This window comes from Enoplosus armatus, chromosome 6 (assembly GCF_043641665.1).
Source record: "Enoplosus armatus isolate fEnoArm2 chromosome 6, fEnoArm2.hap1, whole genome shotgun sequence".
NCBI classification, from domain to species: Eukaryota; Metazoa; Chordata; class Actinopteri; order Centrarchiformes; family Enoplosidae; genus Enoplosus; species Enoplosus armatus.
The window spans coordinates 20,823,465-20,847,558 of NC_092185.1; positions in this window are offsets into that span (position 1 = coordinate 20,823,465).

Consider the following 24,094-nt stretch of genomic DNA (forward strand, 5'->3'; position numbering starts at 1 on the left):
GGGAGAGAGAGGGATGAGGAAACAGAGAGAGGGAGAGAGAGTGAAGTGAGAAAATGGCGCCGAGCATTTTGAGGAACTAAACGGGGGATTAAGGTTGGTAAATCACATTAATTAAAGTAAAAGACTAGTTTCACAGGGTGGGAGGACGTGAAACAGAACAAGAGCTGGGGGGGGGGGGGCAAAGCAAATATACAAGACAGACAAAGAGGAGGGAAGACAGGGAGGAGGAATCAAAGTGGGAGAGAAAAAAAGAAGGGGATAAAAATCCTTGCACCTGCAGCTCCCAGCTGTGCTGCGCTTATTCTGAATCATTGCTCCACCCGGAGAGACTGCTTAGCATTTCATTTGGAAAACAGGGATTTATTGCCAAGGAGGGGGCTGCTACTGGTGTGTGTGTGTGTGTGTCTGTGTGTGCCCATATGTGGGTGTGTGTGAGGAGGTGGTAGGAGGAATGTAGGTGTGTGTGGCAGCTTATTGTGGAGAGGAACTTGGCTCCCTACCTGAGCATCTATAAATAAGAGTTCCTCGTTCGATTCCAAACACTACAATATGGTGAGATCGGATGTTCCTGTGATTCAGAGAGGGGAGAAGACAGTTGCACAAGTTTTGTGTGGATGACGAGCACAGGTGGATTGAGTGTTTGTGTGTGTTCACATGTTGCATATAAATGTGTGTGTTTCTGAACAAGCCAAACAGCTGTGTGCTTTATTCACTGTGTGGATTCATTTACATTTTGGGTATTCAAAATATTTGCAGTTTGCCACTTCTGGTGGAACAGTCAGAGGATAGAGATTCCCCCATGGAGCTGGGTCAACGTGTAAATCAGCCAGCCAGAAGTACAGGCCAAAGGACAGCCGGCACCATACATCCAACCTGCTGGAGATCCGGCACTTTGTTTGAGTGAGTGTCGAGTGTGCTTCCGCAGCAGCGAGTGCATGTGTGGAAATACAGATGGCAAAAAAAAAGCCATTTTACCAGTCTCTTCCTAGGGTTAGTGAATGCATCTAGTCAATGGAGATTGAATCTAGCCTCTTCAGAAATAATTACAAAGCTGTGTGTGAAGGGTGGGCGGTGTGTGTGTAAGAGGGGGCAGGTCCTAATCAATAAAACAGAAAGTTAAATCATTTCTTTGTAGGCACTATTAGCCTGATCGAACTACATCGTGGAAATGAACCCACAGCTTATCCAATTAAAAATGAATAATACAGAGCGGAAAATAAGCCTACACAGGTCAAACTAGAAAATACCAAACGAGCTGTGCTGTCTGCTGCCTCTCAGTGCATCCAGAGGAGAAAGAGAGAGAGAGAGAGAGAGCGAGAGCGAGGATGAGAGAGACAGAGAAACAGCACAACAACACAGAGTTTCCCAAATGAGCTGTTTGCCTGCCACGCTTCGGGGGCTCTCCCATTGTTGCTGTGTTTAGAACTAGTCTCAGCTAGGTTATTTTAAAATTAGCTGCTGCGTGAACCTTTGCAGCGTGCCACCGGCATTAGAGTGAAGTGCGCAGTGGTGGCTTTAATGGTAATTTGTGCTGATCTTCATGTGGGGAATATGTGTTTTTGTAGGAGGTCAGAGGTCAAGGGCGCTTCAGCAGCACAGACAGGTGACGGACCCACACAGCTAGGCCACCCAAGCCAAAACACAAAAGTGGACGGAAGTGTGATGTCACAAAAACATCCAACACAACAGCCTTGGTGCTGCCCCTTCTCCATTTAAAGACTTGACTGGCAGAAACAGCTGTTCCGAGTTATCTCTCTCTCTCTCCTCATATTAAAGTCCGATCAAACGGGCGAGTGGCTCTATCACAGTGGGAATTACGGCTTTATTAAATATCCCGAGAGAATCCACGACGAGAGCAGCAGACTGAGCAAAACACCCAGAGAGACGCCACAAATAACACAGCAGAGGGGCCAAGTTAGTTCTCTAACCCCCCCCCCCCCCCACCCCCCCCCCCCCCCCCCCCCCCCGACTCTCTCTCTCCGTCCTCCTCTCCTCCACCCGCCTGTGTGCTTCCCACACAAACACACACTCACAAGCCCAAAGAAACGCTCAAGTTGGTGGCTGAGCGGAATATAGATGCGACCGGAGACAAGAGCCGGAGCCGTGATCTGCACATAGACAGAAGATACACCCTGCGCCCCCCCCCCCTTCTCTCTCCTCTCCATCCTCTGTTTTCTCTCCCTCATTCTCTCTTTCTCTCCTCGACAAAATGTGAAAGGCATTTCTTGAAGTGGGCGACCACTGCAGACTGCCAGACCCGACACCCTCTCTGCCCCCCCCAAAAAAAAGTCGGTGCCACAAATGACAGCCATGCGCAGAGAGGAGACCAGACGGGGATGAAGTTGCTCTGGCGGACTGACTGTCGGCGCAGGTGACTCTGTGGACTGTGTGACTATGTGGACTGTGTGACTCTGTGGACTGTGTGACTATGTGGACTGTGTGACTCTGTGGACTGTGTGTTATGTGCAGTCTCGGAACAAACTTGACAAGCCTTCTATTTGCGCCACGGACCCCAAGAGTAGCCCGGGCGAGAGACCAGACCGATGCCCCAGAAAAAGGAGTCGGATCGCTCTCCGTCTCAGTGAAATTCTCCCCAACTCTCACACACTCACACGCTCGCACACAGCTCCCTCCTGTCTTACCTGGGGGACGAGGAAAGCCAAGAGGATGCGGACTCCAATCTCCATGGTCGGTTCGATTTCTCTCTCGGTGCGAAACAGAAACAGATACGGATTCAAGACAGGGTGATGTAGGCTGGGTCAGCTCTGCTCATAATTCCACTGGCCAAGCGTCGGAGAGAGAGGAAAGCCTTTCGCCGTGAGCCGCCAGCTGCCAACTTCCCCCAAATACAACTGCAGTCTGATCAGCAAAGCATTGGATGGTGGAGCCGAGACCACAACCAATAGATTTATGAGAAAGAGGAGGGGGGGGGGGGGGGGGGGGGCGGAGGAGGTGAGGCAGAGGGAGAGGAGAGTGGTGGTAGCGATGGGGTGAGGAAGTGTGTGTGTGTGTGTGTGTGTGTGTGTGTGTAGGGGGGTGGCGGGGGGTCGCTATCCAAGTGAGGAGTCAGTATCGCTCATTTTGCTGTGGCCCCGCTTGTTTTGCGGAGTTGTGAATGACGGGGCTTCACTGGTTTGTCACCGGGCAGCTTTATTACAGCCTTTACACCAGCACCCATGATCACGTCCCCGTCTTTAAAGGTGATTTGCGGGTTTCCTTATTTTCAATGCAGTGTGAGTGGGGGCGCTGTTAAACGCATATGCCGAGTATGAACAGCCTGAGAGACAGAAACTTTCATGATGCATTGTGTGATATTACAATAGAACTACTCCAAAAGAGCATATTGCTGTTTGGACTCAACCTTGACAAGACTATAGGTTAGCCGACAATCTTCCCGAGTGATTCCTGATTTTTGTGTGTTTCATTATGAGCTCTGTTTTTCCTTCCTCCTGGCTCTGTACTGAATCCTTCATTTGGGTGGGGAATGTTATCTTGTTGTTTGTCAGAAGGAGCGTTTTCTTGTCGGTCTTGGCCTGAGGACATCTCTCTCTCTCTCTCTCTCTCTCTCTAAAAATGCTTAGTATTTATGAATGGATTCATGTACATCCTACATGCAGGATTTTGATGGTCTTAAAATAAAATAGGGATCCACTGAAATGACGGTGCAAGGCTGCAACTAACAGCTATTCTTTATCATCAATTAGACTAACAGGTTCTTTTCATGGCATTTGTTGACAATAAGGACGCTATACACCAGCCTTCTCCTTTAAGTTAGAAGAAAGCCAGCTCCTTGCTCAGGTGTCCTTTAGCAGCTACAGTCCTGCTGTCCCGTAACAGACTGTGACCTCTGGGTTTCCTGTTGGAAATAATCAACTACCACATAATTATTAAAGTGGAGGATGGCTCATTTGAATTCAACCCCGTGGCTGATTAAAGTCCTGATGGCGTACAACACATTGCAGCGCAGATTGATTTTAGTTAGTAGTCTTTTTATGGTTTCATCACGTCAGATAGGGCCTTACCATCACCAGAGTATTTGGGCTGTTTACGCAGTTGATTTAATCGTGGATGTGGAGTGAAGCACGTAAGCAAGGCCTTTGTTCACGTATGCTGAAAAAAGTCGTCATTAAGAAGACTCTCAGAATTTGTAAGGATTTTATTGACTTTTGCTCCTTGAGTTTTATTACAGTAAAAAAAATAGAGAGAGAGAGAGAGAGAGAGAGATCTGTTGTGAATGATGGTCAAGGTTTAGGCACCCGCCAATCCAGACACCACACAGTGTTATTCAAAGAGCACACAAACGTTTTTATCATTCTGAGCCCAAAGTTCAGATGTCTGTTAGAGTAGCCCATCAGTCTTTCTTAGGGAGCAGAGCTGTCAGAGAGCACACTTAATCTTCATGCAAAGTACCCTTAACCTCCAACACACAGACAAATCATACAGAGAGAAACAGACGAATGAGTCTGCGTTGCAGAGGAAGAGCAAAGGAACTCTGAGGTAATGGAAACATTCAGAGCTTCCCTCTGTCTCTCTCCCTGCTTATTCTATCTTTCTGTCTGTTTTCCGGCACATACAAACACGTCCATGAGGGTTCATATAATGCGGTGACAGATTTCTGCATACATCCATCTTGACGAGGGGAGAGGAAAAAGGTTAGCTTCACACAAAAGTCAGGTGGGGGTCTCAGTATATCTCTCAGTGCAGGAAAAGTTTCCTCAATGGATGTGAAAAATGAGAGCAGGAATTGTTGTGACGCCTGAGGAATTGCTTTTCCTGGACAATTTTTCTGCCATATACATTTATCAGTAAAGTAAAGGCTTTGGGAACTTATCACCAGCGCCTTGCCTGGTTCAAAGCTCACAGGTTCAGCTGCGGAAGAACCAATGCACTCCCAGCCCAGACAGGAAGATGACTGAGATAATTAATTAAAATGAAATGGGTGGATGAAGAATAAAATGTCAAACGGCTTCTAACATTTCCTGTCAGATATTTCTAAATTCTCCCCAAATATTTTTCGATTGTGGGAATCACAGAGGGAAAGTCATGTTCAGCTTGTAAGCCATGGCTGAATGGAATCAACAAATCATGACAGAAACGTCTGTTCGGTGGCACACGAAGAGAAGGGCTGGCTCGACGTGTCTGACAGCTTTTAGGCTAAACTTCATTAGCCTAAAATGCTCATGACTCACAAAAACAGAGGGAATCTTATTTGCAATGTTTTCCTGTTGGAAATTGTAATTGTACTGCTCTTCTATCCACTCAACAGAGTTTTTTGAATTATGGTATTTTTGTGTGTCCGTTTGATACCTGACATTGCTGTTTGTACTATTTTTGCTCTCAGGTATTTTTATGATCGAAATGGGCTGAGATGCTCGCTGAGGAATTAAAAGAAAATATCTACAATACATGCTTGTGAGGGACTGAGCTGATAAAGCACATGAAACACAGATGACAGGATGAATCATCAATGCTTTATTTGCTTTAATCTTTAGATGTTTGAGAGCGATAAAAGTCTTTATCATTACTTCCATCAAACAAGCCAAAAGGTACAGACAAGTTACTTACTTTCTGGGGGGGTTCAGGCTGGTGGCAGCAACTTTTGTAACAGTATGGTCACAAATCAAAGCCCCAAAGTGAAGGCAAAGCAAATGGGCAGAGAATCGTTTGAAATGGAGGTGCAATGTGGAGCAAGTAAAACAAGATGTTACAACAAGATTACTGTCTTTGTGACACAAACTGTAGGTAATGAATGTGTATCTTTATTTCTGTCATTGTCGTCAGCTGCATTTCCACAAAGCAATGGTCAAAGAGCAGTGGCTGAAATGTGGCTGTGGTTTAAGCTAGATAATCCTGATGACATCATTGTGACATCATGAGGGTTACTTTCTCAGACTTTCGAAAAGCTCCCACAGAAGACAGATACAATATATACAGACATAGACATACACAACAGTTTTCACAGGTTGAATTGTATTCCTTGTGATGAGTGGAGTGAACTTCACGTGTACAATTGGTGAAATGCCCCTTTAAATACACCACACATAGCAGGTGTATCACTTTTCATGGGGTGAGGTCACTCAGATTTACTTTTTGTGAATGCAGATTTGTGATTATGTATGGATATGAAATCTTTAACTAATTAACCGATACAAAACATGTAGAACAAAAAAAAACCCATGGCAAAGATGATTGGTATTCGGCCATGATGGACGAATGCAGAAAAACTCAAATACTAATGTTAAATTCAACTTGAAGGACTATAAAGGTTTACAATAACCATTTGTGTATTAAATAAATAACAGTACATACTGCGTACTGTACTTTCCTACACAGCCTCTACACAATAAGAATTCTCTATGGTCCTGAAACCTTGAACTGTACCACAATATAACCATGTATACATGTTTCCAATTATTCAGATTCATTAGGCTAATCATCCGTAACAACAACATGAACACACAGGGGACATGGGGAAGCAATTAGCTCCATTTATCTGATTTAAGCCACAAAACCTGCGTGCTCTCTCTCTCTCTCTCTCTCTCTCTCTCTCTCTCTCTCTCTGTCTCTCTCTCTCTGCACAGCATGAAGGTAAACAAAATGGTTTTCTCATCCTTTTAGTGTGATAAGGATATGTTCTCATTTCTGAGCAGAATGCAATTTACAGGGAAGTCCAGCATGTGAACTGGACCATATGTCTCAGCAGTGTGTAAGCCACTTGTTGTCACACAGTGTACTCTATGTTTTTGAAAATGAGCTAACCCTCCCCGAGAAATATTGCCACTAGATGGGGTAAAAGTGTTCATACCAGAGTGACTAATCTTTCACCTGGAACATCTGAACGCACACATTAACTGGAAGATAAAGAGGCAGAGAGAGAGGAAGAAAAACACAGCCGGTGTTCACCCCCCCCTCCCTCCCTCTTCTCTTTGCAATGGGAGAGAGGGTCCTCTTCTTTCTGAAACAACCTCTACAAGTGGAAGCCACAGTAAAGAGCCCCAGGCCTGAGCTCTCGTCTGTCTCCAGAGGCCTACACCGGGAACCCACCACCTTCCCTGTAGATCAAACTGCAGATGTGAGGATATTCCTTGCATAACTCCCTGTACAAATGTTTTCTCCTTTTCTCCCACTCTGCCTCTGTTCACGCGCAACAGACGTGACCGTCAGAGGGAAGCGAGGCTGACGCCATGTTTTCCTGAGAACCTGACATCCGGATGCCACACAACAATTCTGTTTGCCTGGGGAAAGCACGAGTTGAAACTACGAGCCTTGAACCGTAGGCAACACAACAAACCAAAGCATTCCACGTATTCTGTAACATCTGGGAATACAAAACAACAACTGAAAATAACATGACTCATGTTTAATGAACTTGTTGTGTTGTAACAAAGGGCTGGGAACCTGTCAGACAGCGCTGTCTATTGTTAGATTAAATAAATACACAAACCCCAAGTTTTCATGTATATCTTATCATTACTAACATGATTTGGTTTAGTGATCCTTGGTCTGGAGCTGTATTTCATACTTTGGTTGAGGCTCTTTTCTTCCAATTAAGGGAAATGCTACAGCAAACAATAATATTTTAGACAAAAGTGTACTTCCAATTTTGTGGCCACAGATTTGGGAAGGTCCTTTGCTGTTTCAACTTGACAATGCAATTAAGTCATGATTTAGTTTTTACATTGAACATAAACCATTATTATATAAAGTACAATTGTGACCTGATGATGGCGCTAGTTGAAAAATCAGGGAATTACCAAAGTTATACAATTCTTCCCGAGGGGGGGCGTGAATGTCAGTACCAAATATAATCCATCCAATAGAGACATTTCACTAAAAACCACAAATGTCAACGTGCTGGTGGCACTAGAGGAAAAGTCAGGGGATCACCAAAGTCAGTAGGGTCCATCATCTGGGGACCATGAATGTATGTACAAAATATTGTGCCAATCCATCCAATAGTTCCCCAAAATATTCAGATTTGTCTGAATAGCCCAGCTTAAAGAGGACAATCTAAATCTGTATTCAATTAGCCATTGTAAAAACATTATATTTAGGCACCCAAGCAAAACTATTGAATAATATAGGGTCATAGGGTTATAGGTAGTACAAACTATCTATATACACATGTTTACAAAACCCATGAGTAGTCCTGTTTAAGCAAATATCAGATGGTAACCGATTAACCATTGCTGTGAGGATCAGTCCAAAAGAGCATCACAAGAATGAGAAGTTAACAAGAAGCATCTGAGATCAGATTTGGTGTTGAGACCATTAGGTTCACTAGTAGATCCAGCATGACTCCCGTCCAAGTAGCAGATTATCGAAATGACTTCCTCTTCTCGGGGGAGAAACCTTTTCAATGCCTGTGTAGCGTAAAGATGAAAAGGGATAATTATTTTCCAAGAGATGGGCAACGAAGGGGGAATTCAAATTTCTACATCTAGTGTTACAACCATTCTCTACTATCCACAATTTCAGTTCCCTTAACAGCGGTCTCCAGTTTCCAGGTGCTGACTTTGTATGGCCATGATCAACCCTCACCACCTCCTTTTGATTTCTGTGCTGTACAAGAACATAACACTTTCTTGACCTGAGAATACATTGTCAGTGAACATATTTGCAGGCAGCAGTTACATTTCCTGTCTGGGAGACAGGGTTCAACTGGCTTGCGCAGAACACTGACCCCACCTGACACCTTAGGGTTGAATTGGACCTTCGACTGTGAGTTAGGCCTCATCACTCAACATCAGTGGCCAACCTCACTGATGATCTCCTATGGTGAAGAGTGGAGGCTGGTATAGCAGCACATTAAAGCTCATGTTTCAGCATGACATATTCAACAATCATATATGGGAGTACTGTTTAATTCCGCCATACATGTGGCCATAATGTATCAGATATTAGTTGAGGTCTAAACTTGATATTCATTTAAGCTAATGAGACTGATTGAAGGGGATATTTATCTTCCATTGCTACCTTTTGAAAAAATATTTATTCTTTATAATTGGTGCCACTGTCTGCAAGGTACAAGGTGCCATTTTCTACAATATTTAAGTGTCCAGTGTGTTCTTGCTGCAAAGACAAAAGGAACATTTTCACAGTGGGATAAAGTTTAAATCTGGCTTGACCAGACTACTTACAGTGTAAACTGCACTTTTGTACAACATAATGAACAGTATAAGGCCAAGCTATTGTTAATTACTGTCTCCAGAGTGTTACAGCTGAACAAATATTGTGTACAAGACACTAAGGAGCTTCTCTGACTTGTAAACTCTCTTTTCTTGAGAACATTGTGTTCTCTTAAATAAATTTAGCTTTTTATATTTCTCACACCACATCCTGAAAGAAAACTACCCCGAGCACTTTACTAAAGATATTTACAACCATCGATCCTGAGCTGGCCTGAGGAGCTTGAGCAGATGGTAAGTAGCCAACCAGTGACTGAGCATGGCCTCGTTGCGATAAACTATTGTTATAGTCCAGAATAAATTAGGTTTATAACCATAAAGCATTCCAAATGGGGGGGGGGGGATAAATCACAGCATACTGGGATGATTAGACATCCATTCATAAAGTCTCGCTTTTGCGTATGCATGGCCACAACTCTTTGTTGACTCTCACATTTCATATTACCACATACCTCACGGTCACAAACATCGCAGACTCCACAATCACAACACTCCCAATCATATGATTTTTTAAATTCATTTTCAAGCATCTAAATAAGCACTCAGAGTGAGACGAAGATGAAGAAATGAGATGAGTCAAGGCGTGTTTTCCGAACTTGCTCCTGCACGCTGTTGCTTGAGTGTTGTGCAGTGTCAAAGTGATATTTATTTCTAGTCTCAAGTTTCAGTCACTCAAACACACAATTACAGCTGGGAGCTACAAAAAAACAACCACAGTCATATACCACTGGTCACTGCACAGGTCCACTGGAGCAGTTGGGTGTTAAGTGCTTTGCTTAACGGCACTTCAGCGGTGGTATTGAGGGAGAAGTAAGCATTAGTCATTCACTTTACTGTTCAAATTGTTCCTGTCTCCAACTCCAACTAACCCAACCTGATTACAAATACTGCTCTACATACGTTCACGTATGTCTCTGGCCTCCATGTGATCTTTCTCAACACCCCAAATCACATGGACTTACATCAGTGAGGGAGACAGCTTATGAAATGAGACGTAAGTGACTGATTTTGATGCCTGCTAATATAAGATATTTTGTGCAAGTGACATCCAGGCAGAGCAAGCTAGAGAATCACAAATGTAAGGTGAACTGAGCACATCATCAACACAGTGCTGCTCCTGTAGCGCACAGCTAACTCACCAGTGTTGGCAACAGCATTTCCTCTTAACGCTTCTCGGAATAGCAGTTGCTTGTTGTTACCATTATATACATCAGTGATCAGAGATGGCTGAATATGTGAAAGCTGATTCACTGCCAGTCAAAAAACATATGGTTTGGAGGGGTAATCTAAGGCTGTAGCTGCATGCATGTTATTTTTATTATTTTTATTATAACGTCTTGCTGTGACAGTTTGATTTCATTTTCACGCTCACGATGCAGTTCATACAATACCTTAAGTGTATGTGATAATGTGAGGTAATTATTTAAAGCAAAAATCCTAATACCGCTAATGCAGACATCTCTGTATGATTTGACAGTAGTTGAACTCATCCCAGCATTCTTCATTTTTGGATGTTTTTTTCCTGCCTATTTGTCTGTCAAGCTCTCACTGTGTTCCCGCTAAGTCAACCACCTGATTTCCACAGTCACTTGCACATCTGCTTGCCATCCTCAAATTACTCTCCAAGCATATATACCAGACCATTTCTACCTACACCTTGGACAGATTCCCTATTGAAGCTTACTGGCTGTTTCCGACCTCCCCTTTTTTTAACCCTGCTTGCCTTTTTGGACCTTTGCCTGCTACATTACGCCCCTCTGGACTCTTTTGCCTGTTTTGGTTGCCTCGCTGTTGCTGACCTCTGCCTGCCTTTTTGACACCATAAACTCTGCTTAACCTACTTGCCTTTTCTGTGAGCCGTGCTTTTGACTTCAAACCTCGGTACACTGAGCCATTGTCTGTAAACTGTGACAGAGACTGCTGCAACCCTCGATTAATGATTCTTTATCTATGGCTTGATAGCGTGTTGCATGTTTTTTTTCTTTTCCCTTTTGAACCAACAGGAAGATGGGTCAATCAATCAACTTCTTTGATGCAAAAATCCAGACTAAAGGCAACCAAAGTGGACAGCGCTTAAAACCCCTGTGTCCAAGAGATGTAACCTTTGAAAATAACAATCTGACAAGCACGCCCACTTCACTTGAGTGGCCATTGATTACATCAGAAAGCAAAGTGACTCGGCTGCAGCTGTTTAGTATGTTGTTGATAAATGTGCCCCTCTTGAGTGTGGCTTAATGTGCAGTTTATTTGAACTAAGTCATACTCAATAGACATCCCCAGACTGTGACAATGTGCAGACAATTCCAGCCTGTGTGGACATTTCCGTCATGGCGGCTATGGACATGTTTGTGCATGCATATCAATAGTTTTATTTTGATGGTTTGTTGTATATATTTGTGTGTGGGCCCTTTAAATGACCATTTGAGTCTGTCCTGGTGGCTTTGTGGTTAAGACTCATACCGTGTAACCCCAAAGTCCCTGGTTTGATTTTGGACATGGATCTTTGTTGCATGACATACCTTTCTCTCTGAACCCTCTAATAAAGACAAAAGGCAACAAAAAAAACCCACTTGTATGCTGTTTTAAAGTAAGACCTGGAAGCAACCAATTAATGAGTTTGTCATTTCATTGTGGAGTGTGCTTCTGTATGTCCTACAATGAAATCAAGTGAAATACCGTGTGATTGTGGATTGTGGAAGTCAAAGCAGCGTGCCAGGATGCTGCCACAGAGAACGCCTCTCTCACGAAACATGCAGAGGGATGGCATCAACACTGAAGGAGAAGAAAACCCTCCCCGAATATATTTTTGTCTCACTTACACTTACAAAGTTTGCAGTGACCTTCCGTGTGATTGGAAATCAGCCTCTACACTATGGCTTCCCTGTGTACGAAGAACACACACTTGCCTCCATCAAGCCAGAAGCCTGTGGGGAGAAGGTTGCTCATTTACTGACTGGATTGTCATTCAGAGAAGTGGTGTAGTAGGATCAATCGCCCTAATCAGTGAATTAATAAGGCTTTCACAGTCCGGTTATCAGGCAGGGTTGTCAGAACAGAAAACAGAGAGTGTGATGCTTTGGTGCCTGACATCCTTATTCCCGCATGCACATGCTTGCTTGAAGCAGACCAGGCTCTCTATTAATGAGCCAGACCTACCATCAGAAAAATTGATTATGTTTATTCATATTCAAGAGAAAGTTACCCATCATGGCCGGCCTGGTAAACATAATTTATCAGTATTTCTGCTCTGCTCTTAATTTCTGATATTTGCACGCTGTCTGTGCTAGTGTACGGGTGTGATCATGTGGGTGGATGTATCCATGGATCTCTATGAGGGGCTCATACTCGAGCATGCTCAGGATTTCTACATAAATGTGTTTAAAACATGTGTAAACAATCAGCAGAACAATTATTACCTGCGGCAAACCTGCAAAAGGTGTGATTTCCCTCAATTTACCAGCACAAAGCAAACATAAATAACCTCATTCATGTTCTCTTTGACCCTAATATGATTTATTTACAAATATTGACATAATGGTTTTGCTGCATCTGTTGCTAGCTATGCCTGATCAGATTCTCTACGCACTCAGATTATATTTGTAGACACGTGGAAATTCCCGCAACGCTTGAATGCCCAAATCCATTTGGAGCATCTGAAGAGGAAACATTTCTCCCATTAAACATTTAAATCAGGTGGGTATTCTGTAGCAGTGGATATGACACAACTGTTTCACCATGTCTGTGTGTAGATTTGTATGCTTGTCTTTCAAATTAAACCCTACATAACTCTAATTAATATGAATAAATTCTGTCTCAGCAGTGTTGGGGCTCAAGATAATGTGTGTTGTTGTGTGTACTCTAGAAGTAAACCTGACCTTGTATTTCTATGTATTTATTTATCTATTTATTTTTAATGAAGGATTACCTCTCCTCCTGTTCAACTTGGGACATGTATTGTAGATGAGACGTACAACAATAGAAACACAGCTTGTCTATAGCTACTTTTTTGTTTTCATACAGCTGATTTTTTTACTCTTTTGTTAGACACCATTGCATTTGCATTTGTTACGAGGATAACAATAATGAAAATTTGTCATTTTCTAACATAAAGTGTGTGGGAAGAAAAAGTCTAAAATAAAGAAATTGAAGGCTGGCTGGTAGTGGGTTGTTATGCGGCTCGCTAAAGCAGATCCCCCATAAGCGGCCAGCCCAAATGGCTTCTATCGAAGACGTTCTTGTGCAAGTAATGCTGTTTTTGTTGATCCAAAAAGGAAACAAATCAGTTCTCCAGTGTTGGCGCTCTCTCAGTCCAACGGTAGCTCAACAAAGGCGACGCTCAACACTGCTACACATGAGCACTAACACACCAGAGTGTGTTAACCGATAAGCCCCACCCACTACCATCCAGCCAAAAAGAAAGAAAGACAGTGATAATGTTCGCCAAATAATAAGGGCTTACCACTCAACCTAACACATTACACGTAACAGATCTTAACCTTTTGATTTGTTTGCCGAGTGGTCGTGTGTTGTTCAGATGTTTTAACGACTGCAGGTTATGAAGCAAATTGTCCCCCTGGAACAGAAATTGTTTGCTTTCTCCCCCTTTTTTTTCTTTTCTTTTCAACATACTATCTCTGTCTTTGCAATTACAGCAGCTGACTACATGCACTTCCTGTGAATTCAACCTAATCTGCACCTGACTGCAGTAAAAAGGCACAGATAATTGCAGAGAAGCCGACTCTTTGTGTGTCTGACAAGCCTAAAATTATAAGTTGCAGAATCTTGTTTAGGTTTTTATTTCCCCCTTTAGTGGAAGTACAGAGCAGTTGATTTCAAAATGTATACATGCAGGATTGTAAATATGCTCTGAGGATCTGCCTTGAACATTATGAAAAGTCAACGCAAAATCATGGAGCAATGGCTATTTTAATGTAGGGAGGTGGCAGTGGGAGAGCGTGGGACATATGAGAGACAGGAGCACAAACCATGTTTTTGTTGTTGTTGTTGTTGTTGTTGTCCATTTCCCAACTTTTCTCCTGATTTGGAATTGCCAGTCTCTCATGCCCTATACTCCTCGTATGTGACAATATTCTTTTTGCTGACCAATTTTCTCTGCTACCTGTAAGTCTAGTCTTGTTGGGGGAGGAGGCACAGATTCAGCTTAGCCTTTGTGTCCTCTGAAGGTCTTTGCGGGCAGTGTCCTTCAGGAGATCCAGCCCCTACACTGGGTCACAGCTAGGGAGTCACCATTGCTTCTTTTCACCCTTCAGTGATCCGCTTAAACAAGAGTAAATAACACTCAAAAAGGTTTACACTACACTTCTAGTGCCGCTATCATATAGTTGTCATTTGTCCTATTGGTTGTCCTGAGAAACTCCTTCTGTTGAGACCGTGGTGGAGTAATAATTCTCATCCCTGATGTGTTTTGACTTCGATTCTGTCTGCATTTATATATTTAAATAATCTGAAAGCAACGGCGAGCTGTGAGCCGTCGTGGCTGATGACGTACCACAGAACCGAATACCTGGAATTGAGATGCAGGCTTCCATCCTCATGCAGAGCGGCATTCAACAGGTGGAGCATGGGGTGCATAAGATAGTCCTAACCGTCCAACTATACGTTTGAAAGCATGTAATAGCATATTGAAAGCAACATGCTAATACAGAGGATCAAACTGTTTTGTGTACTTGATGTTATTCTATAAAATATTACCACATAGTCTCACAAACGTGAAAGAATTCTAAATTTATGGTGAGAAATGTCAGTTTTCAGCACAGTCAATGTCACCTATGCAAGGATGTGAGTCACACTCAGTTTGTAGGTTAAAGTGACAGACTGGCTGATATTAAAGGTAATTTAAAAACATGCTTATGCATGATTTAAAGGACGTTCAATCTAAGATGACATTTAGCACAACATATACTGTAGAGACAAATATGTGGTTTTCTGATATAGGTGGGCTGTACTGTGAAGGTAAAGGCAATCTATTTGTTTCTAATGGTCACTGGGGTGAAAAAACAACTTGAGAGGAATAAAGAGATATTGGAGAATCTTTTTAATCGATTGGAAAAACCTTTTGGCAGTATAATTGTGTGGCTGCACTTGCAACTGGGCATTTGTAAGGATTCACAATTGGCCTTTCAATTTTTAAGCAGGACTTCTCTGAATAAGTTGCTTTTGTGTGTCCATTTATGTTTCTCTTCTCTATGCACACGTGTGTTTATGCTTACATACATCTGTGTGTGTACATCTGCAAAATGTGAACGTATGCCATCATCCCTGTTGTGCTACCGGGCGTTCTTTGACATTTCTGGTCACGCCGCATAAAGACAACCTAATAAATGCACACGGACAGAGAGGGAACTGCTGCACCCAGCTGTCAGTCTGCTTCAGCCATTGTGACGAGACTAATAGATAAAACAGAACCGAGAGTACCAAAAGGTCACACACAAGTGTCACTTTATTCTTTCTTTGCTTTGTCATTCCAGTCTTCTCTCCCTGTTCTTCCCCTACTCCATCTTTTTCTGTGTGTAAATAGTTGTGCTCTTTCTTCCATTTCTATCAAGCTAAAGAACACACTGACCAGACGATGTTTAAAGATGACCATAATGTAGCAAAGACGGGAACACAGAGGACCATTGGTAAGACAGGGGGTAAGGACACAGACATCCTCGTAGTATCATGGTCTATTCTGCACCAGCTGCAAAAAACCCTGAAATAATGGCTTCAAAAACCAACATTACTGTTCTCGTCTTTGTCCTTTACGTGTCTTACTGCCTCCTTCTCTCAGCTCTGTGCATGGGAAGTGAAGGCTGTAGTGGGTGCCAGCCTCTCTCCCACGCTCCTTTCTCCTTGTGGGAGAAAAATAATGGAGAAAAACCCAACAAAAAAAAGGAAATTCACAGTGTAACATAATGGCCCATTAAGGTCTCCCTTTGCATTCGGTTTAGTGGCAGTATTGGCTGTGAAGCCTCGCCTCGAAGTCAATTCATTAGGTTCTGAAATGGCATCGCTTGCCATTAACAACTATATAATGACGAAATTAATAAAACAATGGTGTTTTATCATCATTGCGGATAAAAAAGGGAGTCGTTAGCTCATTGGCATTTGGGAGATTTAAACTTTATTATGCACACTGATATGACAATGCTGACAATACAGGATTACAGCACTAATATGTTATCCATGTAAACAGAGGCCAGTGAGAGGGAAATGATACCCCTGCGAGTGTAAACCATTCGTCAAAGCGGCATGTGATGCCTGTGATTCACGCATATGACATTGTTTTCAATCAATCGCCACACGTGATCAGTTCCTCCCGAGAAATTTTCTATCTATTCATAGTGTTATTCAAACTGTGTTGGTGCCTGCAAAAAGGGGGATGGTTAACCAGGCAAGTCTTGAAGTGGGTCGGCCTCTCTGTTCTTGTGCACAACCCTGAAAACAATGTAGCGCCATCCTCCAAGTCCTTGAGATAATTGCGATGCAATGAAGTTATACATAAGATGACAGAAATGATGATGAATGGGTGGCTGCGCTAATAGAAAAGACTTCTCCGAGGGATATAGAAATGATTGACAGGACGAAATAAAAGCTTGGACAATCAATGGCTATTGAGTGATTTCACACTGGCAGAGTTCAGAGAGAGAGGCAGTCAGCGCGCGAGAGCAGAAAGGGAATGGAAGATTATCAAAAATTTGCAATAATGCCATACTTAGAACTTATAAATGGGGTTATGAAACATACCCTGTGATTCATTATCATTCTAGTACACAATAATGGATAGAAGAGAAAATCTGAAAGAAAAAGTGACTGTGAGAATGTGATCAGGTGCTGATTGTGAGTACAGACATGTATTGGACCATTGCCGTACACACTGATGATGAGGGCCAGATGGATGGATAGATGGTATAAGATGGTAATCTTTGATATAAGATAGATAATCAGCTTGTTTACACACATGCGGCTGAAATGACTTTTTTCCCCCCACTAAAATTAGTTTTTGTTTGTTTGTTCTTTTGTTTTTCGTTCCTTGTTGTGGATTCAGGATATTAGTCAGATGCGCAGCGTAGCACACTGCCTGCTGAGTTTCTGTTCCTCACTGCGTTCATCAGATCCCTTACAGCATGGTCCGGATGAAAGCACGCTGCAGAGCAGGGAGACTATTAGGATGACATACGCCGCATTAACGCAGTGAATCCAGTTTGAGTTGTATTGGCCCATCAAAGAGATAAATGTATGCACATCACCAAGGGGTCTGCCATTTGTAGTATCCATGTAACAGCATGTGTTGTTTAGTTGGATGCAGGATATTGACTTGTGCAAAGAATCAAATCCAGAAGGAATCTACCTTGTCACATTATAGAGCTATCCTACAGAGTAACCTGCTCCCTCTTTCAGTCATACTTCTCGCATGTTACAACCGCAGTTCCTGTTGTTGAAAATACATTACCAAGCTTTGCTGTGTGTTTCTTTTATTGGTGGATCACCAGTCAATACCGCTGTGTTTAAATTGTAATCACGGTATTTTGAGTGTAGTGCAGCAGCTGTAAGGTCGCAATTAACTCACAACCGGCAATACAGTACGTTCATCACCGCAACCTCCTCTAAATTGCACAATTAACTTGATAATGGCATGTTGCGACTGAATAGTTCAGGGTCAAACAGCCTGAGCTAAAGAAACGATAAGAAGCATATCCTTATCTTAAAGACTTTGCCTGACTGGATAAACACAAAGCACCCACAAGCAGAGTTCAATAATTAGATCAATTAAGCCAGTGGGTAATCAGATGCAGAAAGAGCCAACTCACAAAGGCTCCCTTTCAGGGTGTGAAATGAAGGGGCCAAGTGAACCTGCAGCTCACATTGTGCTGATTGAAGGGCGGCTTAATATGGACTCATTTGTGGGTAACACACACACACACACACACTGTTTCTGAACTTGGAAGGTGCTTAGTAGGAGACAAGTACAGTCTTGTTTGTCTGGTGAGAAAATCACATCTAAAAGCCTCAACGAGACATTAGACTTTGCACTGATGATCACACTCTCAGAAAGTCAATCAGATCTTTCATTTACACCCATTTCCTGCTCTTATGGGCTGCAAAGCCTACCTCTATAATAACACAGCCCTCAGTCTCCTCCCTTGTCTCTGTCCATATTGGCTTCTATTTCTGCACCTCTCTATTCCCGCTCTCTGTCTCTGGCCACATTATGTGGTCAAGTGGTCCGATTTTTTTTAAGGGAAGATTCACCCTGACACAGACATAAGTGCACACAGGCCTCATTAAGGCATTTAAGAAAAAAAAACTGCCTGTCTTTAAGCACCTTGAGGCTGACATCAATCTGTCTCCCAAGAAGAGGGCTAAAGGAAAGATCATTACTGCTCAAGATGCTAACCTTACCAAGCCTATTCTTCACCTCCCCTTTTTCTCCTCACACTACAACGCTTTTCGTTTGGAGGCAAGGCACTCACTATCACAAAGCGCGACTTATATAATATGCTCTGTTTGCTACAGCTGGGTGTTATTCCGTGGCATCTTCCACTTACAGGCATTCTGTTGCCTTTTGATCTCTCTCAAGATGGAAAGAATAAGCTGAGCAGGATCTCTCCATGGTGCTGAACTATTTCCAGCTGAACAGCTGCCCTCAGGCCACGGCAACCAGAAATATGCGCCGGCAGTATGAGACAGTGCTATCCACGCTGCAACAACATTGCATAGACACCGAGAGCTGGCATTGGCTAAACTCTCTTTAGAATACCACTGTAGATGTTAGTGCAATGGCTCTGTTTATTCTTTATTCTTTCATTGGTTACCCTAATTTTTTGTCTATATATCCCTTTAGGCTAACAACAAGTGTTTGTTGTAAAAATGGTCACGGAGCTCATGCAGCTGCAATTCGCCCGACAATGTAATTGTAAATGTATTCCAAGTGCATCCACCGGAAACACTTTGAAAAGCAAATGAAAGTCGTGTGTCTCTGCATGTCCGTGTTCCAGCTATGGCATCAGCCAAGGTTGTTCTGTCCTCAGAGCGCAGGTCAGGGCCACATGCGTGAAAACTGTGATGAGGCAAGAAGGCCGTATCACATTCATCATCCTCAAATCAAAATCTCTTATTCACACACGTGTAACCCACTAGGAGGGACCTGCATGTGAGCTTTGTTTTACATTTATTGTTTTCTGTGCTCATGTTTTGTCATGCAGAGGCAGAACTAAATCACTGCCAGCCCTGACAGGGGCGCAGCATTCATGCACACATAAAGTCACATTGCCTATTTCGGTTGGCTCAGTTTTTCGCACAGTCTTCTTAAGTGAAGATGAGAGTCTGAGTCGGTGTCCATTTTTGTTTGTCTGCATGTTACTGTGGATGCAAGTGGATATGAATGAGAGAAAGGGAGAATATACAAATTGCCTCATTGGTTTCAGCGCGGGGTTAATGAGGGTTTAGATGAAAATATATCAAATGGGGTGCATTTATAGGTCAGTGAGTGTCAAGAAATAGAGATGCAAACATTAACGTTCCCGTTCTCAGCATTAAAGGCACGATATAAACTCATTTGCACATGCACAGACAGTGCATCCACACAAAAAGCCCATCCGTGTCGACAGGCACACACAAACACTTGTTAGGCAGCCGAGCTGATCCACATTCGCAGCAGGGGGCAAGTTACATTTCATACCCAATTAAGACGACTAGAGCTTAAGAGTCCAAACCGGTGTCCGTTTGTGGGTGTGCGTGCCTGCACATGCTTGTGTGTGTCTGTGAATGTGCTGCTGTGAGACAGGAAAGACAACTCCATAGTGAACCAGGAATTTTTAAGCACAGTGTTTAATTACAAAACCATTAGAAAGTCTGCATGATCCATCCTGTCAGCCATCCTTCCGCCCTCTTTCATTTTATCCGAAGACATATTATGGCAATATATGCTTCATTTCGTAATTAGACTGTTCGCATAATAACCCATTCTCAATCATTTTATATGAAAATGTCCTCAAAATAGACAGTCAACAATGTGTCCGGCTTTCATCCCTTTGACGGATAATTCCCTATTACACATACATATACACATTTTGGAGTCTAAATGACTAATATGGTAAATGGTTCAAAAAGTTTTGATATGTGCGATGGCTGCAACGGCTGCAACGTAATCCTTGGGGGGGCAACTGCGCCCATCAAAGTACATCCACTAATGGTGCTTGTTTTTGTCAGTGACAGGCTCAGATTATTATTCTAAGTGTCTAGAATAGAAGGTATGATAGTCATTCAGAAGACGAAAACAGAGGTTAAGTATAATCAAGCAATCTTGACAAAGAGATTCCTCTGCTGTAATTAAGTACTTACATAATTTGTCGCATTTAAAGTAATCTGCTTTCGGCTAAGCTATCACTGTAGATGTTGTTAACCTATTCTGTTTAGTACATTCAAGTAGTAATGCTGAAGCTAAATTAACATCTTCTGTGTACATTTTCCTCGGTGTGCCTCATCTATCTCTATGTCAAGTGATGATTTCCTATTATATCCCAGAAAACGAACAACCCCCAGAGAACAGGTCTAAACTCTCTAGCCATTACTGCAACAATGATAGTAAGAACATTTCTCCAGTCACAATAAAGTACAAGCTGTGGCAGCATTGCAGTGTGATTTAGTCATGCCATTGTTGTAGAAAATGTTATGTGTCATCTTTGATTTATTTCTCCCTATACGCCTGCTCTTTGATTCCTCTGAAAATGAATGTTTAACATTGATCTTGCAGATAACGTTCTCTGTGCATTCATTGATAGGATTGTGCTATGAAGCTCGATTGTAGCTGGATGACATCACATCATCTACCTTAAGCCCTTTTGTTCATGTTAACAACGGCGGCAGAAATGCAAGATACATCGTAAATGTTTTAGTGTGGAATTTTTCTTTGAAGTCCACCCTAAAACAATTCACTCTGCAGCTCTTAAAGAGGAAAAGTTGCACTTCTGGCCACACCCAACAGTGATGTCACACCGTTCTGACCACACCCTGGAGTACGCCTCTACATCACTGCAGCAAAACGAGACTTTCGGCTTGTCTCATCTTCATCATGGTTAAATAATACATATTTACAAAGTGCTTAGACTTGTGGAGCTATTACTTAAATGTAGTTTTTTTTACTTTCTAAGCATTACACAACTTCTGCATTTTAACTGTAAGCTTGTTTTCCTCCCGGGCATAACACAACAAAACAATGGGTGCCCCAAGGCCAAGATGCTATGACTGTCGCCTTGAATTAAATTCCCCCCTCTGCCCATCACACCCTCCTTTAGGGCGTGTGTTGTCAGGGCAGATTTTCTTTGTATTAATTTCACTTGTCTTTTGTAGTTTTTCACAATCCAGAGAAACATAGTGTATATACACCCTGCATATGAGCATGCGGATTCACTGATATGCTGGCACTCAATCACAAGCAAAGATACACACACATACACACACACACACACACACACACACACACACACACACACACATTAATAAGTGTGTACAGATGGTATACTCCTGGTGACAAGCATCCATAACAGTATGTGATCAGAGTTAGCTGATTAGTTTTATGCTGCTCACACTGGATCGACAAAAATATTGATTGATCCTTCAGCTCAGTTTGCAACTCTCTGGCTATGTTTGTTTTCATCTCTATCAGTGCCTATTAAGAAAAAAAGCTGGAGCTTCTCTGTGGTTTCTGCCTTTTAGAAGGCAGGGGAATATTGAAAGCAGCTCAGCACTCTGCCTGCTTTGAAATCCAGGAGGCAGGATGATTGGATAAGTATTCACTGCACATCGCCGTCCCTGAATGGCCTCGTCTACCTTCACTCTCAGCACTCTGCGCTCTCTCACTGATATCCATGCACATTCACCGCATCTCTGATGGATGCAATGGCGACAGAGGAAGACAGAGAGGTTGGTAGCTCATGTGGCTGAGGGTGTTGAACCTGGGCCTAAATTAAACGTTAAATACTGCCATATGTTGCATCCCACTGTCACACAGTGACATGACGGCACAAGAATTCCTGGGACACATTCCAGCCCCCATTTCCTTCGATCGCCTCTGTTCTCGTACCCATTGCCACCACCTTTCACAATGTCCAAAGGGGCACCAATTTAACCGCAGCACAATGCAACTGGGAATTAAATTCTGGAGCCCACTGTGCTCAGTAATAACCATAATAAATTGACAGAATCCAATTAAATCTACAGTATGCCTCACATCAGTGTGTGAATGCTTGTGGAGGAACAGAAGGCCTTTCGCTTCAGGTACACAGAATTGGTGGAAGGCTTCTCGCAGCTGACAAACAAAATGCAGGAGAATTATGGGAGGCAGGGAGGGAGAAGAAGCACACAAAGAATAAAGGATAAGCATGAGCGTTTGTGGGGGCGTGTGACTGTGTGAGAGAGAGAAAATGTAGGGGGCCATATGGACTGTGACTTCCGTGCAGCTCAGCAGGAGCTGTCTATGGAGCTGTCTAGCAGTGCGTTAATCTGGCAGGTTTTAATGGCAAAGGCAGGCAACAGCCAACAGCTCCACACTCCTACAGCTATTCCACAAGTGCAGGCCTCTCCAGCAGCCAAATGGACCGTGGCTATAAGCTAGAGGAGCCTCTGTGTTTGTGTATGTGCAAGTATTTCTATACTCCTAAGCACCCCATGTCCCCCCACAAAATAAGAAGGCAAGGAGAATCATCTGCAGTGAGGTCATTTTTGCAAATCCCTACAAAAGCCTCTCGTTTTCATGGGGCTACTATTCAGGCCAGGATTTGTTGTTGTTGTCATGGTTAGAATTTATGGCTATAGTTAGAATAATCATTGGGTCAGCTATGGCTGCTCCTCAGTGCCAAGTGACAATAAAACAAACAACACTGGAACCAGATAGTGCTGTCGGCTCAGTGCCCTTGCATCTTTACTGAGTAGCTACAACGGACAGCATGAATGTAAAAAAAAGTCAGCCACAAGCTATTTGATACCGCTGATTAAAATAATACTACACTCCAAATAAGGGTATCTTAATAACTACTCTGACAGAAGTTTTATCTGCCTACTGTGTTTCTTGCTAGAATAGATTAATATCCTCGCTCAAAAGTGTTTCCTGAGCAAGCCTTGGCAATTTGAATGCCTATAATGCAAGGTCATTCATTATCCTATAATAGAGAAGCAGGCCTAGCGTCAGTGAAGTTCCTTCTCCTCTTGTTTATTTTCATTTACATAACTTACATTTACATAACATAACATTTTGCAGTCATCTTTTTGTGCTAAACCATGAATTTCGTGGACCCTATTAATTTGTGTCCCTCTACTATAGTTTAGGATTAGGATTTATGGTAAAATATAAAAAGAGGGATAAGGGAGGGATTAGGGTAGGTTTGTGGAAGGACTGAAGGGTACAGCAATACCAACGTACAGCAATACAAAGATGTGTATGTATGTAAGTGTGTACTGTCTTCCCCATGTACATTGCCAACTGGGTGTGCGCCTGCTTGTACTTTGTAAGTGTTTGTGAGAGAGAAAATGAGAAAAGCCACTTAAACCAATAGCCAAGACACAGAGATACACAATGACATTCGCGCGCACACACACACACACACACACACACACACACTATAACAACTACAAAGAGAGACAAATACACACCAGATTTTAAGTGCTCCCAGTATTTCTGAACAGTTCCCTCTCAAGCTAACCTGGTGGAGTAATAAGAACTATACAATAAATACCATTAGGAATGCTCAAGAATGGTACAAAGCAAAAACATTTTTCAATTAGCAATTTTATCACCCCTCTGGGGTGTAGGGCCACTGCAGAGCAGAGACAATGGACACGCAATGCATTTTCATTCACAGCAGTCAGCCTCCACAGAGCATACCTTCTCAAAACAACAGGCTGCTCTG